Raw genomic sequence first — 16,849 nt, forward strand, 5'->3', positions numbered from 1 at the left:
GCTTTGGAAAAGACATTAAGTGCATTCAAGAGAAAACCCTAGCAAGGCAAGCTTCATTCAATTGTTTCATTCAAAGAGCCAAAAGAAAGTGGTTGAGCAGATTCCAAGAGACATTAAAAGCTCCACCAACCCTTGAAGAGTGAAGCAATCTTGACAAAGAAGAGAAGAGCCTTATTAAAGGGATAATTATATTCTAAACTCTTCTTTATAGCTCATAATTGTTTTATTTGCTCATTTAGGAGCTTTAGTTCCTTGTTCTTTATTCTTATTGTAAGGTTTGTTGGTAAGCCCGTAAAACCAACATTATAGGTTTGTTGGTGAGCCCGTAAAACCAACGGTATAGGTTTGTTGGTGAGCCCGTAAAACCAATGGTATAGGTTTGTTGGTGCGCCCGTAAAACCAACGGTGTAGGTTGTTGGTAAGCCCGTAAAACCAACGTAGGTTGTTGGTAAGCCCGTAAAACCAACGTTAGGTTGTTGGTGAGCCCGCAAAACCAACGTAGGTTATTGGTGATCCCAGAAAACCAAATTGTAAAGGTTTTGGATTGTGAGCCCGAAAAACAATCCTACTGTAATCTGAGGGATTATAGTAAAATTCCCAATGGGACGCTTGGGGAGTGGACGTAGGTGCCTTGGGGTGCACCGAACCACTATACATCGTGGTATTTGTGTTGTGGATTCACTTGTGATTATTCTTGCATTAGCTTTCATCTTTGCTATAGTTTAATTCATTGAAGTAATTTAAGAAAGCATTCACCGCACTCAACTAAGGATGTTTTTAAAGCACTAAAAATTTAGAAAAACCCAATTCACCCCCCCTCTTGGGTTGTCACCTTAGGCAACAAATATGGATCATTATCCGGTTGGAATTGTGTTTAGACAGCATTAACTTGTTCTTGCACAAATTCAGAGAATTGGGCTGCCGAAGGGCACTCATAAGCAGGGTGAGCCGGGCTAGAACAGAGGGCACACACTTGTACTTGGGAAAAGTTTGGAAGCTGTTCTCTAGACATTAATTGGTCCAACTTATAGGATAGTGCATCTACTTTGTCAGATAGACCTATGGACTGGCCAACTTCATATATGGTCCCTTTTCTTTGGAAACTTGAGGGTGCTTGACGAGCGGAGGAGGCATGGTGGAGAGAATTTTCATTGAGATTTTCAAACAATTGTCATGCCTCATGTTCACTTTTAAGCATGAAAGTTTTCCCACAGGAAGCATCAACCATCTGACGGTTTTGTTCATCTAACGGTTGCGTTTAGACAACCCGTCATAAAATCATTGCACTAATTTCCACTTGGGTATTTGATGATGCGGGCATTTTCGGAGTAAATCTCTAAATTTTTTCCAAGTTTCATGAAATTCTTCTCCATCAGATTGGGAGAAGCTCGTGATGCCTAAATTGGTTCGTTCTTCCTATGAAAAAGTATTTTTTAAAAAATTCATGTTGCATTTGGGCCCATGAAAGAATAGAATTGGCTTCTAATGAATGGAGCCACTGCTTAGCTCTATCCTTAAGGAAGAAAGGGAACAACCTAAGTTTTAGAGCATCATCAATGAAGTTTTGAATTTTGACAGTAGTGCAGATCTCAAGGAACTCATCTAAATATTTGTATGGGTCTGCATTGCTGAGTCCATAAAAAGAGGGAAGCATTTGGATGACACCATACTTAATTTCAAACTGTATAGCAGCAGTGGTATCATGTAGCCGAATACAAGATGGGGAGGTATAAATAGAAGGAGTGAAGTACTCCTTTAACATCTTGGGTTGTTCTTCAGCCATCTTGTCAGGTGGAGCAGATCCTATGGTTCTATAGGTGCGGATTTCGACTCGAAGGGCCCTAATAGAACGCTTTATTTCAGGATCAAAAGGCACTAGTTCAGGAGATCTATAACGACATCCTTGCATACACTAAAACTCTTCTGATTAATTGAGTGCAATCAAGCATGCAATAAAAACACATCAAATCTTTGTGTCTGCCTCCTAACTGGTTTGAAGAGGGCACCTAAGTCTCCAATCCGGTCGAATGAATTGAGTTGACCAGATAAGCTCCCAGATAAGTGAGGGGTCACGATGCGTTCGCAAAGGTCCCACTTAAAAACCACTTGCCTCGAACAGATGAATTGTCTCCCTTAGAGGGACAAAGCTTGTCTAGACATCAATTGAGCCATAAAGCGAAATTGGTGCAACTTTCGGTGATCTTCGTCCTATTGAGCTCGAATATCCCTTGGGGCCAACGTCTAATTGATTTTAATTAAAGTGATAGCTATGTGAGAATTGGTTCGCCTAATTTGGGCAAGAATCTGGTGATGAATTCCAGTTCTTATCTTGTTGGGGTGATTGCCCTTACTATGTGCGTGATATATTAAGTGGTGTGTCAAGCAATCATACACGCCTTACTCAAATTAAATCAAAGAATCACAACAAATATTCAAATGCATGAGCAACCTAAATAATATCTATTCGAGCACTCGTAGTTTAAAAGGGACGACAGACTAGACACACATATGCCGAGACGTATGTGCCGAGCTTTCCCACTACGTTTGCAAGTTGATGCACAAAAAATAGAGTCAAGGGAGGTTTAGAGGTTACCAAGCAAAAATTTCAGCAAGCTAATTGATCAAACCTCTTCAGTACTTGTCCTCTAGTCGTCCCGAATTCTTTCCTTCTTTCTTTTCTTTTTTCTTTTTTCGATAATCCTAACAAAACAAATAATGATTAGTAGATGTATCCAATCACTAAAAAGAAAGTAGATCTCAAAAATATGGCAATATAAGAAAGTAGATGTATCCAATCACTAAAAAGAAACAAATAAAAATAAATAAAAAAAAACAACCATGCTAGCAATCTCCGGCAACGGCGCCAAAAATTGATAATCAGTTTTAAGACCACGCAATAGCACGTATCTTGTAGGACAGTGATTACGGGTATCGATCTACAAGGATTGGGGTACAATTGTTTTTGTAAAAATATTCAAAAAAGAAAGTTTGTGAAGACTATTGAACTAAATAATTTAAAAGAAATGCAATTAAAATGATATCAGTTGAGAGAGCCTAGGGCAAGGAATTCAACACTAACATAGGAACAAAGATTAATTGTATTTTGATTTATTCTTGGATTAACATGCAAATTGGCTACAAGCCTAACAAGCATTCAAATAAAATTTCACAAAAGTAATTTAGGAACATCCATGTTCGGTTGGCATGAAATGTCTACCCTAAACTATTGTGGCAGGACACCGTATCTTCCCTAAGCATGGATGATCTTATGTTAACTTAGTTATCATGAAGAAAAGTTGTATAAACGTCATACTTAAAATTACAGAAATTAAATATGAGATGAGAGGGATATTCATTAAAAACAATAAGTTCATACAACTCCAAGAATAGAAAATTAAATATACAAAACCTTTGTCCCTTTGTTAGGGCTGCATCCAGCCCTAGTGAAGAGCTTAGCCTTCCATACAGACGCGAACTACTGCACTGCAGGGGGACTTCATGACGATTGGCTCTGCCTCCTTTCTCCCGTCGTCTCTCTCTCCCTCTTCAAGTAGTATATTCCAAAGAGTTGCCTGGATGGAAGTGGATCCGAAGAGAAGTGTCCCCCTCTATTTCACGCCTGGGTCTTTTATAGGCTGCAACCTCTCTCTCCTCTTCCCTATTTCACGTCGAGATAAGGATGGATCGAAGCTGGATGAAGCTAAGAGATTATTGCTTGATCTTCGGACGCATTGTAGATGCTGGCTAGGAGGAAATGATCTTGAAGAAGGGGAATTCGTCCACCGATCCATGAAGTTCGGGGTGCATGCGGAAATGATACTTGATCCGATCCACAGATGCAGGGGCGAAGCTTGGACGGCTGGGAGCGAGCGGAAGAAGGGAAGGATCACATGCGGACGGTGGACGCGATCTAGAAGAGGCTGACGCTGTTTCAACGCGGAGGAGACATGGATGCAGGGGATTCATCCGCGGATGATGGAGTTAATCCGAATGGGAAGAAATCTGGAAGAAAATCTTGGAGGAGATCAAATCTGGAAGATGGTTTGATGCCATTTCACCACACAGAAGAGGCTAGAACTTATCTGGATGAGGGGAGTTTGGATTTGGCTAATGGCTGATCCGTAAGATAAGGATAAACTCGGAACAGGGAAACTAGGACGGCTGGGAAAATCTGGAAGGAGGTTGTTCGGGAGGAAACAGATGCAAGAGAGGATGATGACGCTGGGTTCATGCAGACGGGAGAAATCCTGACGAAGAAGATCACGGACATGGTTGAGTGGATGTGGTCGGCTGGGATCAAACGCGGATGGCCGAATCGTGGGATGCTGGGCGGAATCCGTGGACAATGGAATTCTGCTGGGATTTGGAATTAATCTGGAAGCTGATCTTGCGAATGAAAAGAAGCTTGGGGTTGGTTGGCAGCGGGATAAGGATGATTACGAGCGGAATGAACGTGGAACAGGGGAGACATTGTGAGACTTTACATGTGGATGGTTGAATCACGGCATATCCGAACGCGAAAGGGATGAAGGCTGAGATCAATAGGGATGAGGGAGTTGTTCGGTTTGAAGTTTTGAATTTGATTCAGCTGGGAAGAGGCCAACGGCTCTGTTCTTTGGACATGGGAGGATGTGGACGTGGAAATGGGAATGGGGCTCACGGCTATGTGGGATGTCGAAAGATGGATGAATTTGGGATGGCCGCATGTTAGAGAAAAGCAATTGGAAAGTTTGGACATGTGGACAGACTTGTTCTTGATGGGTGAACGTGTGAAGAAAGGAAAAGAAATTGATGGAATGCAGTGTGGGTTTAAGCATCATTCAATTGGGTTTGACTCAACCTGCATATATAAGGCTCAATCAATAAATAATCAAATAATACTCGAATTACCTTTAATAATTTATTAAAATGCAATGATGAAGGTAATACATCTTTTATGGTTAAATTTACAAAATATGTGAATTAAAGGAATGATAAGTACTATGAGAAAGAGGTTAATTTATGTATTATTTAACACTTATCAGTCTTTGGGTCTACTTTCAAGCTCCGAGACTGCTACTTATCAGATTTTAGGCTCCCGGGCCAGACCTTTCATTTTGTGGAGTTTTCAAAATTTGTTCATCATCTAGGCAATATAATTCTTAAGAGGTTTACATGTGATATACCAAGCTAACCCGGACATCACTTCCGCATTTTCACGGGTATAATTGTCATGCATTTCAGAAGCACCTGCGTTTAAGCACAATGGTGCAATAAAAAATTCTAAATATGATGCACTACAAGCAATTAAGCCCATTTCACTTCAACTTTGCCTATGTTTTCCTCTTATAATTTGTAGGACCGTAGCCCCTATTAGCAAGAAAAGCATGAGAAATAGATTTGGTTTTGAAGGTAGAACCAAGAATTAGCCATTAACATCCCCTCTACTAATTAGCCATGCAGCATCGCTCGCCAAAGTTTAGTTGTGATCAGATTTCGAAAAACTTGCCGACTGTAAAAGAGTTGGTTGATGCATTATGTAGCAAATATCTTAAGCATGAGGAGAGGAGAGGATGGTGGCCAGTGGAGATTTTTCATCGGAGGGCAAATTGATGGGCAAACAAGAGGAGAGGAGAGGATGGATTCTTTTTGTCCGATGGTGGGCAGATGAGAGAAGGCAAGAAGCTAATAACCGATGAGAGGTTGTTATGTTAACAGGTACGGGCCTCATTAGTGGAGGGTGGCCGATGCCCTAATAAGGTGGAGAGTTGTCGGATTTAGGCGAGGAGGAGGAGCTAACCCTAAATGTTGGTATCTCCTTTCCTTAATTAGCAGTGAAATAAACTAGAAGTCTTTAAAAGTACTTAAGAGATATCAAGCAGCTCGATCTAATTCAAAAATTTTACCTAATTGGGCACGTCTAACATGGATCATCATAACTATATATATATATATATATATATATATATATATAAATATAATTTATTAATTTAAAGAATTGGGGCTTCGGCCGGGTCAACGCAAACTCGAGCTTGAGATGAGCATAAATTTCTAACCCAGTCCGACCCACCAAGCTGAAAAATGAGGCCCAAACCAATCCAAAATGCATCTGGTTTGGATGGGCTGCCTCGTAGTTGGGCAGGTCTAAAGTTTCAGCACAATGATATTTTTGAGAAAAATACAATATTTCATTTTATTTTTAGAAGATACATAAAGGGCTATGTGCCGAATCCTATCTTTACATGAAACCGGTTCAGGCGGCGGCCCAGTTTTGTAGGATTACGGTCAGAACGGCCAAGCCGGTTCTGATAGGTACACACGTGATTTCCCGTTTGGTGCAGGCTTTGTTCAAACTCCTATGAAGAGGAGAAAGCGCACCCCTTTTCTTCGCCTCCTATACCTCCTCCCCTTCTTGTTCTAGGGTTTTGCCCGGGCTTTAGGGTTCCGCCGGGCCGCCGTTTTCTCCCTCCAAACAACCCGATTTCTTGATTCGGCGCTTCTGATTCGAGTAAAGTTTTCATCTTTAATCTTTCTTTTTCTTTTCCTTTTTTTTTTCGTGTTCGAGGCATTGGATTTAAGAATGGAAGTAATTCTTAATGTTAGGACTTGAGAGATTTTAGGATCTTGATTCTTTGTAGAAGTCTTGCTCGAAGCACCCCGGGCTTTGCTGAAGAACTCCGTGACGACGGAAGCCCCAATGCTGGTGACAGATAGATTCGCCGTTCCGTGTTGCAGTTCTGTTCACGAATTCCTACGACCGATCTGTGTCGATGTAACGGCTAAACTCTAGATTTTTTATGATGTTTCTTTCCATCTGTTTGTTATCTTTTGCCTCTCCACACCTTTAGCTTTTTGAGGTTTCGTTCCCCAATGAGCCTAGTCATGGAGGCATACAGCGAATACGGCGGGGTTAACGTGGGGGCTTACTCCTTTTTCCATGGTTTTGCCTCTAAAATCTCTCGCCACAACTAGATGCCGAACAAAAGCTTGAAAATTTGTATTTTTTCGCCAATATCACGTGATGAGCTAAAAAAGATCCGAAACCCTTTTTATTTTGTTGATGATATTTTTGCGATCAGGATGAGGGAAAAAATGGATTGAGCCTTCCTTTTTTTTTGGAGGGGGTACTATATTTTTCCATAAAATGCTCTACTCTTGACTATGGATATAACCTACCTGCGCTTCTGATAATTGTGCATGAAGCATATGAAAAGAATGGTCGATTTCCTCAATTTGAGCTGATGCGACAAAATTATTTGCATATCTTTTGAGGATTTCTTTATAATTTTCTAGAAAAAATTCAAATGCTAGGATAATGAGGTATTCTATTCTTCTATTTGTTTTAGACTCATCGTGATGCATTGTCTGCGATGAGAATCTAGACAGCTTCAAAAACGCCAGTCCTGCTTCAGAATGATAGAGGAAGCTGTTCTGAGCCTTGGGACATTTTGGATTATCATTGTTTTTTCTAGTTTTTCATCTAGGATAGTTGATTTTTTGTTTTTCTCAGACCCATTTGTTTGAACTGACTTTAGCGGTCTCTGATAGCTGGAATTGTAATTTTCCCAGCTTCCTATGATGATATTTCCAAGTTAATGAGGTGTAGATAGCTTCAAGTCCCTGTTTTACAGGGAGAACCTACTTGGAGCTGCTACATTCAAATGACATCAGTGGACTTTTCTGAGGCATTGTTTCTTTTGATCATGATGTTATCTTAATTTGTATGAATTATAGTGATTAACAAAGTGCGTTTGGGCTGTTTCCAAACTCTTATTTCTTTTATGTATTTAATGTACGTACTTTTTAATGAAAAATATTGAGTGATTTCAGCTGGACGTGATGGTAGAAGCATTAGCCTTTTTTGCTTTTTAAACACTCACTTTGAAGTGTATATCTTGTATATAAGTATTTGGTTGTTGAATGGTAAGCCTTTTTTGTGAAACACAAAACTTTTAGCTTTTTGCCCCTGCCAATGATGATTTGTCTGCAAAATGGATGTGTTGTGGAACCAAGTCCCTGCTTGCAGGGAGAACCTACTTGGGGAAGCGGCAGTTAACATGACGTCAACAGATATTTCTGAGGCATAGAGAATTATATCTTCACCCTTTGAATTTTCTTTGACTTTTCTTTCACTGTTAAGAAATTTTTGGTGATGCTACTTGCAAGCTATGTCTCTAATTCTTATGTACACTATCTATACAACATGGCATAGGGCACATCTTCAGAATGGAAGGTGAATATACTTTGTGCATAAAACAATCTGCAGCTCTACCTTTCCTCCTAAGGTAAAGGCCAACTTACCCTGAACTAAATCCCCAACTCAAAGTTTTAGCTTGGTCTGCATGTAATGAATGTAATTTCAAACGACAACTAGGTAAAAAATGAAAAAAATATTATAGCAATTAAATTATGTTATCTCCCTTCCTTATTCTCTTTTGTGGCCTAAGCCCTTTTATAATATTACGTGACCTGATTTATTTGTACCTACATGTGTATGTATCTAAGTTTAACTATCCTCTTGCTACACTGCACAATTGGCATGTAGGAACTGATGAACTCAGAAATGGAGTGTGGTCATCAGCTTCGTCTCTTATCATATGAGATTAGGGCTGAATAACAGCAGAACATTTTATATTTGTATATGTTCTTGCATGTTATAAGCCGCTGTGTAGTCATCCTTCCTCTTTATTCTGTGGAATACTGAAGTACTCTTTTCCATTCTTTAAGAGACTTGAGAAGTTAGAATGTTCTGCAAGTAACATGCTGACATCAATTATTGGCTCTATGGGGCATCATAATTCAGCTGTTTACAAGGTTACAATCTAAGTATTTTGGTTGAGATGTGATGGAAATAATCATGCAAGTATTGTTGAAAATTACAGGTGCTATCCTTTCCCAATCAGCTTGCTACAGTTGCAAGACATATGAGGATTGTATATGTGCATCTTATCATGACTGAACCCAAGTAAAAGCTTAGGCTACATGTTCCACAGCATTCTGTCTTTTACTGATATGTAACGTTTTAGATTATTTTAAACTCAATATCTTCAAATAATTGTGATTTTGCTGCTCCCTATGTAAAATTTATTTACAATAATTAGTGGTGCTACCAAGATTGATAAGGTTTTGAAACAATAATATTTGATAATTAATCTTTTTGCTTCTTGAGTTACAAAAATATAGCAATTATTGTTACTTGTATTTTGCGTTTAACTAATCATAGGACATGTTTCTTCTATTTGGCTATAGTTGATATTGGAGGTTCTATATTGTTCCCATGTCTTAAGTAAATCTTTTCATTCTGAGGTTATCATTGGACTAACATGTCGACACTTCAGCTTTTTTGCTTCTCATTTTCTTGGTGGAGCTCATTGATGGAATATGTGAACCTTATTGTTTTGTTGTACGCTTCATTGGTCTCGTTCTCTATGATGTTGAATTTGTATGCTTTATTGTACTCTCTCTCTCTCTCTCCCCCTTTCAGAATAGTTTATCCCTTCTTTTCCCTCTTGATTTTTGGGTTTTTCTTCATTTTCTCCTTATATTATGTGGTAGATTTTATAATGGTGGTTAGGATTTCCGCTACATGTACCAAGGTTAGGGCTTTGGGTTGCCCTTGTCTTGAAGTTGCCGGATCTGGCTGTAGCTATATGAATCAAGAGAAGAGGGAAGAAAACTGGTCGGCTTGTCCTCCTTATTGTTGGCAACCCGCTTACCAAGCTTCCCACATTAATCTGTTCTTAAAAAGTAGCTTCCTATTTTATTCTTTTTTATTTTTTGTGAGAAGGGAAGAAGAAGGAGATGGTGCATGTGTTAGCCATTTTTAGAGGACCTTCTCACACATCAAGAGCTATCCATTTTCTTTGAATTTTTAATGTTTTTATTAATTTTTTAAAGTGATGATAGCTCGGCCATTATCCAGGCAAGCTGCTTTTTAATTGCTGCAGATTGTGTCATCAATGCCTACATCTGAGTCTTATTTTCTTTTACTTGGTTGCTCTATTGTTCCATGCTGTTCTCTATAATCTGCAATTATATTTTTGCTCTTATTTTCACTCTATTTGTTTTTTGTGGAAATATTTGTACTTTTATATTGATTTATTAGTTTGTATGCTTTAATATCTCTAATTACTTTTTGGTTGGGTATTGCTATGAAACTTTTTGGTCCCCTATGATTTGGACTTCACACCTAAGTGCAACCAGTTTGATCTGAGATTATGGCTGATATGCCAGCCAAACAATAATGAATATTTTTCAGCTGTTAATTTATGTCTCCAGAAAATCAATGGTAACTTAACATATTCAATTTTACCATCGAATCAGAATGAGGTTGCAGAGTGTAATTACTGTAGAAAGAGCTTTATAAAGATTTTAAGTAGGTGATAGATATGTCTTTACCCTGATGCTGATCATCAGAAAGATTGACAACATATGGACCTGGTATTTTGGATTGGGCTTTCAATGTCTGGATGGAAACGGCACAAAGTCTTGTACTGCAGCAAAGTTTTGAATTATCATGGACCAGAGTTTCATAGTATGTATTAGTCGTTATTAAAGTCTTGTAAGGACCCGTGATTATTGAAATAACTGTTGTTGCTGCATCACCATTTGGGCAGATTTTACTTTGTAGATAGAGATGGTACTTTCAAGTTCATGTCTATGCTGCTGTCAACTTTGTTAGTGGCGTGGGCAGGCAATCATTAGGTGAAGTCCCTGCAAGAACAACTCTTTCAAAGATGTCTTGAATGATGGATCCAGTCCTGTGGCTGTCCTTGTGAACTGAAATGAATTGTTATCCAAAGGGAGTTGGTAGATGTCATGGATGCTTGTTTCTGATTTGAGCTTTTGCACTCTTCATCCAGCATAATCGGCACCATGGTAAGTGATTGCAGGAGGTGGTCATTCACCTTTGAATATCTCGGCATTTCTTATCGTCTGTACTCCCACGATACTAGAAGGAGACTGGTATCGTTTCTTGCAGCCCTGACAGCATGCAATCTAGCTGCATAGCTGCCCTTCAGGGGTGCCTTCCCCTGTGTAGCAGACCCTGAGAGCGAAACTTTTATTTGATTAGTTTAAAATTCAACACATTTCCTTATGTTGTGATCTTCTATTGATGTTGTGAATCCTTTGGGCTGAACTAACCCATTTTGGTGGTTTGGTCCACGGTTGACCCATTGACTTGTAACATCGTTAATAAAGTACATAAACATCTAAAAGTAATAGAAATGAAATTAATGAATATAAAAACAGACCCTATAATTAATTATAATGTCAATATATCATAAAAAGAGCTTACTTCATTTTTTTTAACTTGGCATGTTTATTTGATGACAATTTGTATCACAATTATATAATTATAAAGGTTAATCTGAATTTATCTAATTTATTTCAGTTAATTATATAATCTTGATCAAAATTTTTTTAACAAAGTTGTACCATGCATATTTGTTTAGAAACATTTGATTTTAAAATTATAAGTTACAAAAGTATGTAATAGTATTGATAATTAATTTATTTGTTATTACCAAACATATAAAAGTTTTAGTTATTAAAATAATAATGCTGTTGTAGGTATGTAAAAATTGGATTAAGGCTTTTACTACCTTTCTGTTGTAATAAAAATTGATTTAAATATACTTGGTGTAAAATACAGTTATTAATTTTGACGTGACCCTACCTAAAAATATTAGTAGGGGGTTCAGTGGGTTGGCTGTGACCCACCATAAGTTTTAAAACATTGCTGGATATTAATTTCGTTAATTTAACTGGAAAAAATATTATTATTTTCAAATATTTCCATGCTTACTCTTCCGTCAACATGTTCATTTGGAATCCATGCTAGAAGGACCATCGCTTAGGAAGCATTTGGATACCCAAAAAAAAAAAAGAAAAAAAAAAGGAGGGAATGAGAAAAGCTAGTCAAGTACTGTAGAAGGAATGGATTTGTTTCGTAGGATTCTATGTATAAGGTTATGTTCTAGATAAAAAAGATCGAGGGTGTAAGTGGGTCAGGTTGACCCATATCTTGATCTGACTCGCTTAGATCCGATCTAACCCATTTTAAAGGATATGTGAGGCTTGGTCGGGTTCTAAAATTAGACCCATTCCATTTTTGGGGCTGGGTCTAGGTTTTCTAAATTTTGACTCGATCCAATCCGATCTTTTTGAAATTTAGACAATTTTGAGTTTCCAACTCTACGACTCGACCTAACCCGAATGCGGTAAACCATTTGTGCCTGCGGGCCGCAAGGGTGCATCACATGTTTAAGTAGTTATTCACGAATATCCTGCAATAAGTTTTTACAAAAGCATCAGATGTTTGTTGCACTGGTTTTGTGTTCTGTTTGATGCATTTGTAATGCAGAAATGGTATCACTATCTTGCTACTTTCTAGTTTACCGGATTTTTTGAATTCAAATTGCTGCTTTGCTCCTAGTAAAGAGGAGGCCAGCCAACCCAATAGGTGAAAGGAATAGGAAAACTCATGTAGTTCCATTTCGAAAGTTTTATGGTCACCTTTAGACCTTAATTACATCTTCAACAATTATTTTAGATCCATGTTTTTTGTTTTCAGAAAAGATTTTAGATCCATATTGAAAACACCGTATGCATTTGGTTTTGAAATTTGTACTCGTTCAATTTATTTCACTGTCCATAATTTTTCGACTTTGAGTTATATCAGACTATCAGGTATTGTTGAGCACTATTTATAGACTATTAACTTTTGTGGAAAGGCCCAATTACCATTTACCAATACTTGAATAAATCGTCGGAGTGTACTATTTATGAATTAGGTCCAAATGTTGCTTATGAAGTATCTGTTTGAAAATTGAGTCACTGCCTGGTGGAGTACTATGGCTTTGCGGAGGAGGACATCGCCGTCCTCATCGACACCGACGAGTCCTACCCCCAGCCCATAGGAGCCAACATCCGTTGCGCCGTCGCCAAACTCGTCACCTCTGCCTGCCCCGGCGACTACCTCTTCTTCCACTACAAAGGCCACAACACCCGCCTCCCCACTTAGACCGGCGAAGACGACGACACCGGCTTACAACGAGTGCGTTGTCCCCTGCGACATGAAGCTCATCACCGATGATGATTTCAGAGAGTTCGTTGACAAAGTTTCGGAGGGCTGTCGGATCACCATCATGTTGGATTCCTGCTAGAGCGGTGGCCTGATTGATGGATCAAAGGAGCAAATAGCTGGCTTTAGCTTCCAGGCCTTCTTGAAACAAGAAGTCCATGAGGCCTTCAAATCCATGGTCTCAGACGATGTCGTCTTCGTGGACTTGGACCCTTGCCACTCCTTCCAGGCCATCCGCGAGCAGATCTTCGACTTCCCCTAGCATGCCCCTCGATGGTAAACTTGGTAGGCGCGGTCCCGCTTCAAACCCAAAAAGGCCAGGTGAGCATGGAGCAGCACGCCATATTGTACCGTCAGAAGCTTGGCGAAGGTAAACTTGGTAGGCGCGGTCTTGCTCAAAACCTTAGAGGACCAGGTGAGCATAGAGCAGCACGCCACACCGTACTGTCAGAAGCTTGGGGACAGGTGCGGTCCTGCTCCAAACCCAAGCAACACGTCACACCATCTCGTCAGAAGCTTGGCAAAGGTAAATTTGGCAGGCGCGGTCCCACTCCAAAAGCAGAGCGCCATACCGTCTCGTGAGAAGCTTGGCGAAGGTAAACTCGGCAGGCATGGTCTCGCTCCAAACTCCAGCAGCACGTCACACCGTTTCGTTAGAAACTTAGCGAAGGTAAACTCGGCACGCACGGTCCTGCTCCAAACCCTAGCAGCAGCGCGTCACACCGTCTCATCAGAAGCTTGGCGAAGGTAAACTCGGCAGGAACGGTTCCACTCTCGATCATGGAAGCGTACATCAACATGGCGCCGCCCTAGTCCTCAATCTTCGTTTTTATATGCTGCTCCTGACTCCATCATTCAGTTCGAGGTCTCTTGCTCTTCTTCTATGGTGCTTTCGTCTACGAGCATTGTTGAACTTCGATTGCCTTCTCTCTGAGATCTGTCCTCGCTGCGGACGTCTTCACCAAAGCTCATCCTCCTGGCATCTTTCGATCTCTTGTTTCCAAACTCAAGTTGGTGTCCACTTTACTACCTTGAGTTTGAGGAGGGATGTTAGAATTATTGCACGACCATTGATTGATTTGTGATTGATTGTGCCAAATATAGTCGGCCTCCATAAAGACTGATTGTACCAAACTTAGTCGGCCTTACCAAATTTCACCTTGATTGATTTGTGATTGATTATGCCAAACATAGTCGGCCTAAGCAAACTTCATCAGCCTCCTAGTACTATATAAAGGCTGCCCCTATACATTATACATTGTAAAGACGAGCAGAAATACAATTCTCTTCTTCCATATTCTTTTTTTTTTTCAACACCTGCAATATGAGCTTGTTGAGGTTCTGAGGGAACTCATTGCTGCTGGGTAGTTGTTGCCTCTTTGACAAAAGTCCATTTAGATGCGAAACATGAAGGTGCTCATGTCCTGATAAGGCCGGAATGATGTCGATGGGGATAGGCTATCCTCTGAGTCTGAATGATGTCGGTGGCAACTCAGATATGCTTTTGCTTTTACTTTTTCTTTTTCTTTTCTTTTTTGGAGGGGGTACTATACTTTTGTCACTTAAGGTACTCTACTATTGGCAATTGTTATAACCTACTTGCGCTTCTGATAATTATGCATGATGCATATGGAAAGAATGGTAGAATTTCCTGATGCAACAAAATTATGTGCATATCTTTTTAGGATTTGCTTATAATTTTCTAGAAAAAAAATTCAAATGCTAGGATAATGAGATGTTCTATTGTTATATTTGATGAGAATCTAGACAGCTTCAAAAACGCCAGTTCTGCTTTAGAAAATTCATGACAGAAGAAGCTGATAAAAAAATCTGAGCCTCGGTACATTGTGGACTTATCACTGTTTTTTTGTAGTTCTTCACCTAGGATAGCTGTATTTTTGTGGACTTGTCACTGTTTTTTGTAGTTCTTCACCTAGGATAGCTGTTTTTTCTTTTCTTCACTTTAATTTATTTGAACTGACTTTAGCGGTCTCTGAGAACTGGAATTGTATTTTTCCCAGCCGCCTATGATGATATCTTCAAGTTTATCAGGTGTAGGTAGCTTCAAGTCCCTGTTTTACAGGGAGAACCTACTTGGAGCTGCTACATTCAAATGGCATCAGTGGACTTTTCTGAGGCATTGTTTCTTTTTTGATAACGACGTTATCTTGCTATGTATGAATTGTAGTGATTAGCAAAGTACCTTCAGGCCGTTTCTAAACTCTTATTTCTTTTATGTGTTTAGTGTACGGTTTTTTTAATGAAAAATGTTGAGGAGTGATTTCTTTTGTTTTGATTGTAAAAAATGTCGAGGAGCGATTTCAGCTGGTCATGATGGTAGAAGCATAACCCTTTTTTGCTTTATAAACGCTCACTTTGAAGTATATATCTTGTACATAAATATTTGGTTGTTGAATGGTAAGCCTTTTTCGTGAATACAAGAGTTTGTAGCCTTTCCCATATATAGAGCATTAGCTTTTTGCCACTGCCAATGATGATTTGTCTGCAAAATGGATGTGTTGCGGAACCAAGTTCCTGCTTGCAGGCTTGGGGAAGCAGCAGGTAGCATGACAAGATACTTCTGAGGCAAAGAGATTTATATATCCACACTTTGAATTTTCTTTGAATTTACTGTCACTGTTAAGAAATTTTTTGCAGATGCTTCTTGCTAGCTATGCCTGTATTTTTAAAGATGAAATATTTAAATAATGAAATGGGGATGTTTGGGACAGGAAAGAGCCAATGAGAAGAGCCTCGTTGGTGATTCCATAGCTACTGGAACAATTGAGGGTGCAAAACAAATGGAATATGCCTATGTGCGAGAGAAGTTTGCGGAACCTGATCCTGATGTGTGTCAAAGAAATGGTTTTGAGAACTGGCAGCAGTATGGAATCTTGCGCTCAGGGAATATGTCTTCAATCAAGGCAGCTGAAACTTTGAAGACCGAGCCTGATCCACATGACGACATGGGTGGCCGGCCAAGAAGTACAAAGAATCGAAGACGACGAAGAGCCTGTAGCTGCTATTTGTGCACGTCTTCAGAGGGCCGTTGACATTTTATTTACTTATTTATTTGTATGTTTATTTGTATTTTTCTGCGATCTGCAGTCAGATTTGTTTGGTATTATTTATGCTGATTTAATTTGCCGAATAACTGCATTGGAAGTTCTCTTTCTTGTTGACTTCTCGAAGATGTCATAACAGATGAACTTGGGCGAGCTGAAACTTACTGTGGCTTGCAAAACTTACATGGTGATCATTAAATTAAGATCACATCAATTCTTAAACAAAACATATGCTGTGGACACCAAGGCATGTCTGTGCACGTGCTGTGCTGGTAATTGCATGTATAAACTGATTCATTGGATTTGGAAATGGTATGAAAGTAAATTATGAAATTGAATATTTGCATTTGTTTTTTCACTATGTTATAACACAATCATGAAAATGAGCTTCACGGGAGCTGGTTGTTCTGTTCCCTTGTTGTTAATCGGGAATAATGTAGGTAGCAAAAATGTGCGAACGGTAATAGCCTTATTAATTTTTGAGATGGAAACTACATAAACAATTTCAAGTAGTAAATCTAGCAAGCAAATGAGCAGCTGCATTTGATGACATTTGATAGCAAAATTTTGTCTTGTTTACATGAGAAATGAGATTACTATGGTCCTCAACTGGATGATTCAATAGTTCTTGATGTTGGCGGAGCATAATTAATTAATACCAGATTTCCTCATTGGACTGGCGACCTACTTATGCATATTTTTTGCAGCCGCTAAAGTT

At 39.2% G+C, this 16,849-nt stretch overlaps 1 long non-coding RNA gene and 8 other non-coding genes across 10 annotated transcripts; all 9 read left to right on the forward strand.

Moving 5' to 3' along the window:
* The first annotated feature begins 6,338 nt into the window (after window positions 1–6,338).
* LOC113461469 (uncharacterized) lies at window positions 6,339–16,471 on the forward strand. 2 transcript variants are annotated; one of them, XR_015975211.1, is made up of 2 exons: window positions 6,339–10,857; window positions 15,799–16,471. It is a non-coding gene; the product is annotated as an uncharacterized LOC113461469 (long non-coding RNA). The 2 variants fall into 2 exon arrangements; XR_015975212.1 differs by having other exon boundaries at window positions 6,339–8,264.
* On the forward strand, window positions 6,623–6,766 carry LOC120106890 (small nucleolar RNA snoR134). Its single transcript, XR_005508884.2, has one exon. It is a non-coding gene; the product is annotated as a small nucleolar RNA snoR134 (small nucleolar RNA).
* Window positions 7,136–7,220, forward strand: LOC120106889 (small nucleolar RNA U36a). Its single transcript, XR_005508883.2, has one exon. It is a non-coding gene; the product is annotated as a small nucleolar RNA U36a (small nucleolar RNA).
* Window positions 7,551–7,666, forward strand: LOC113461476 (small nucleolar RNA Z278). Its single transcript, XR_003383751.1, has one exon. It is a non-coding gene; the product is annotated as a small nucleolar RNA Z278 (small nucleolar RNA).
* Window positions 7,948–8,062, forward strand: LOC113461477 (small nucleolar RNA Z278). Its single transcript, XR_003383752.3, has one exon. It is a non-coding gene; the product is annotated as a small nucleolar RNA Z278 (small nucleolar RNA).
* On the forward strand, window positions 8,505–8,609 carry LOC113461471 (small nucleolar RNA snoR97). Its single transcript, XR_003383745.3, has one exon. It is a non-coding gene; the product is annotated as a small nucleolar RNA snoR97 (small nucleolar RNA).
* On the forward strand, window positions 9,617–9,711 carry LOC113461478 (small nucleolar RNA snoR109). Its single transcript, XR_003383753.1, has one exon. It is a non-coding gene; the product is annotated as a small nucleolar RNA snoR109 (small nucleolar RNA).
* On the forward strand, window positions 14,820–14,900 carry LOC113461470 (small nucleolar RNA Z223). Its single transcript, XR_003383744.2, has one exon. It is a non-coding gene; the product is annotated as a small nucleolar RNA Z223 (small nucleolar RNA).
* On the forward strand, window positions 15,090–15,205 carry LOC120106893 (small nucleolar RNA Z278). Its single transcript, XR_003383750.1, has one exon. It is a non-coding gene; the product is annotated as a small nucleolar RNA Z278 (small nucleolar RNA).
* Window positions 16,472–16,849: the final 378 nt, after the last annotated feature.

This window comes from Phoenix dactylifera, chromosome 2 (assembly GCF_051530095.1).
Source record: "Phoenix dactylifera cultivar Ajwa chromosome 2, Ajwa_hap1_PhDact_Kaust_v1.1, whole genome shotgun sequence".
Lineage (NCBI taxonomy): Eukaryota > Viridiplantae > Streptophyta > Magnoliopsida > Arecales > Arecaceae > Phoenix > Phoenix dactylifera.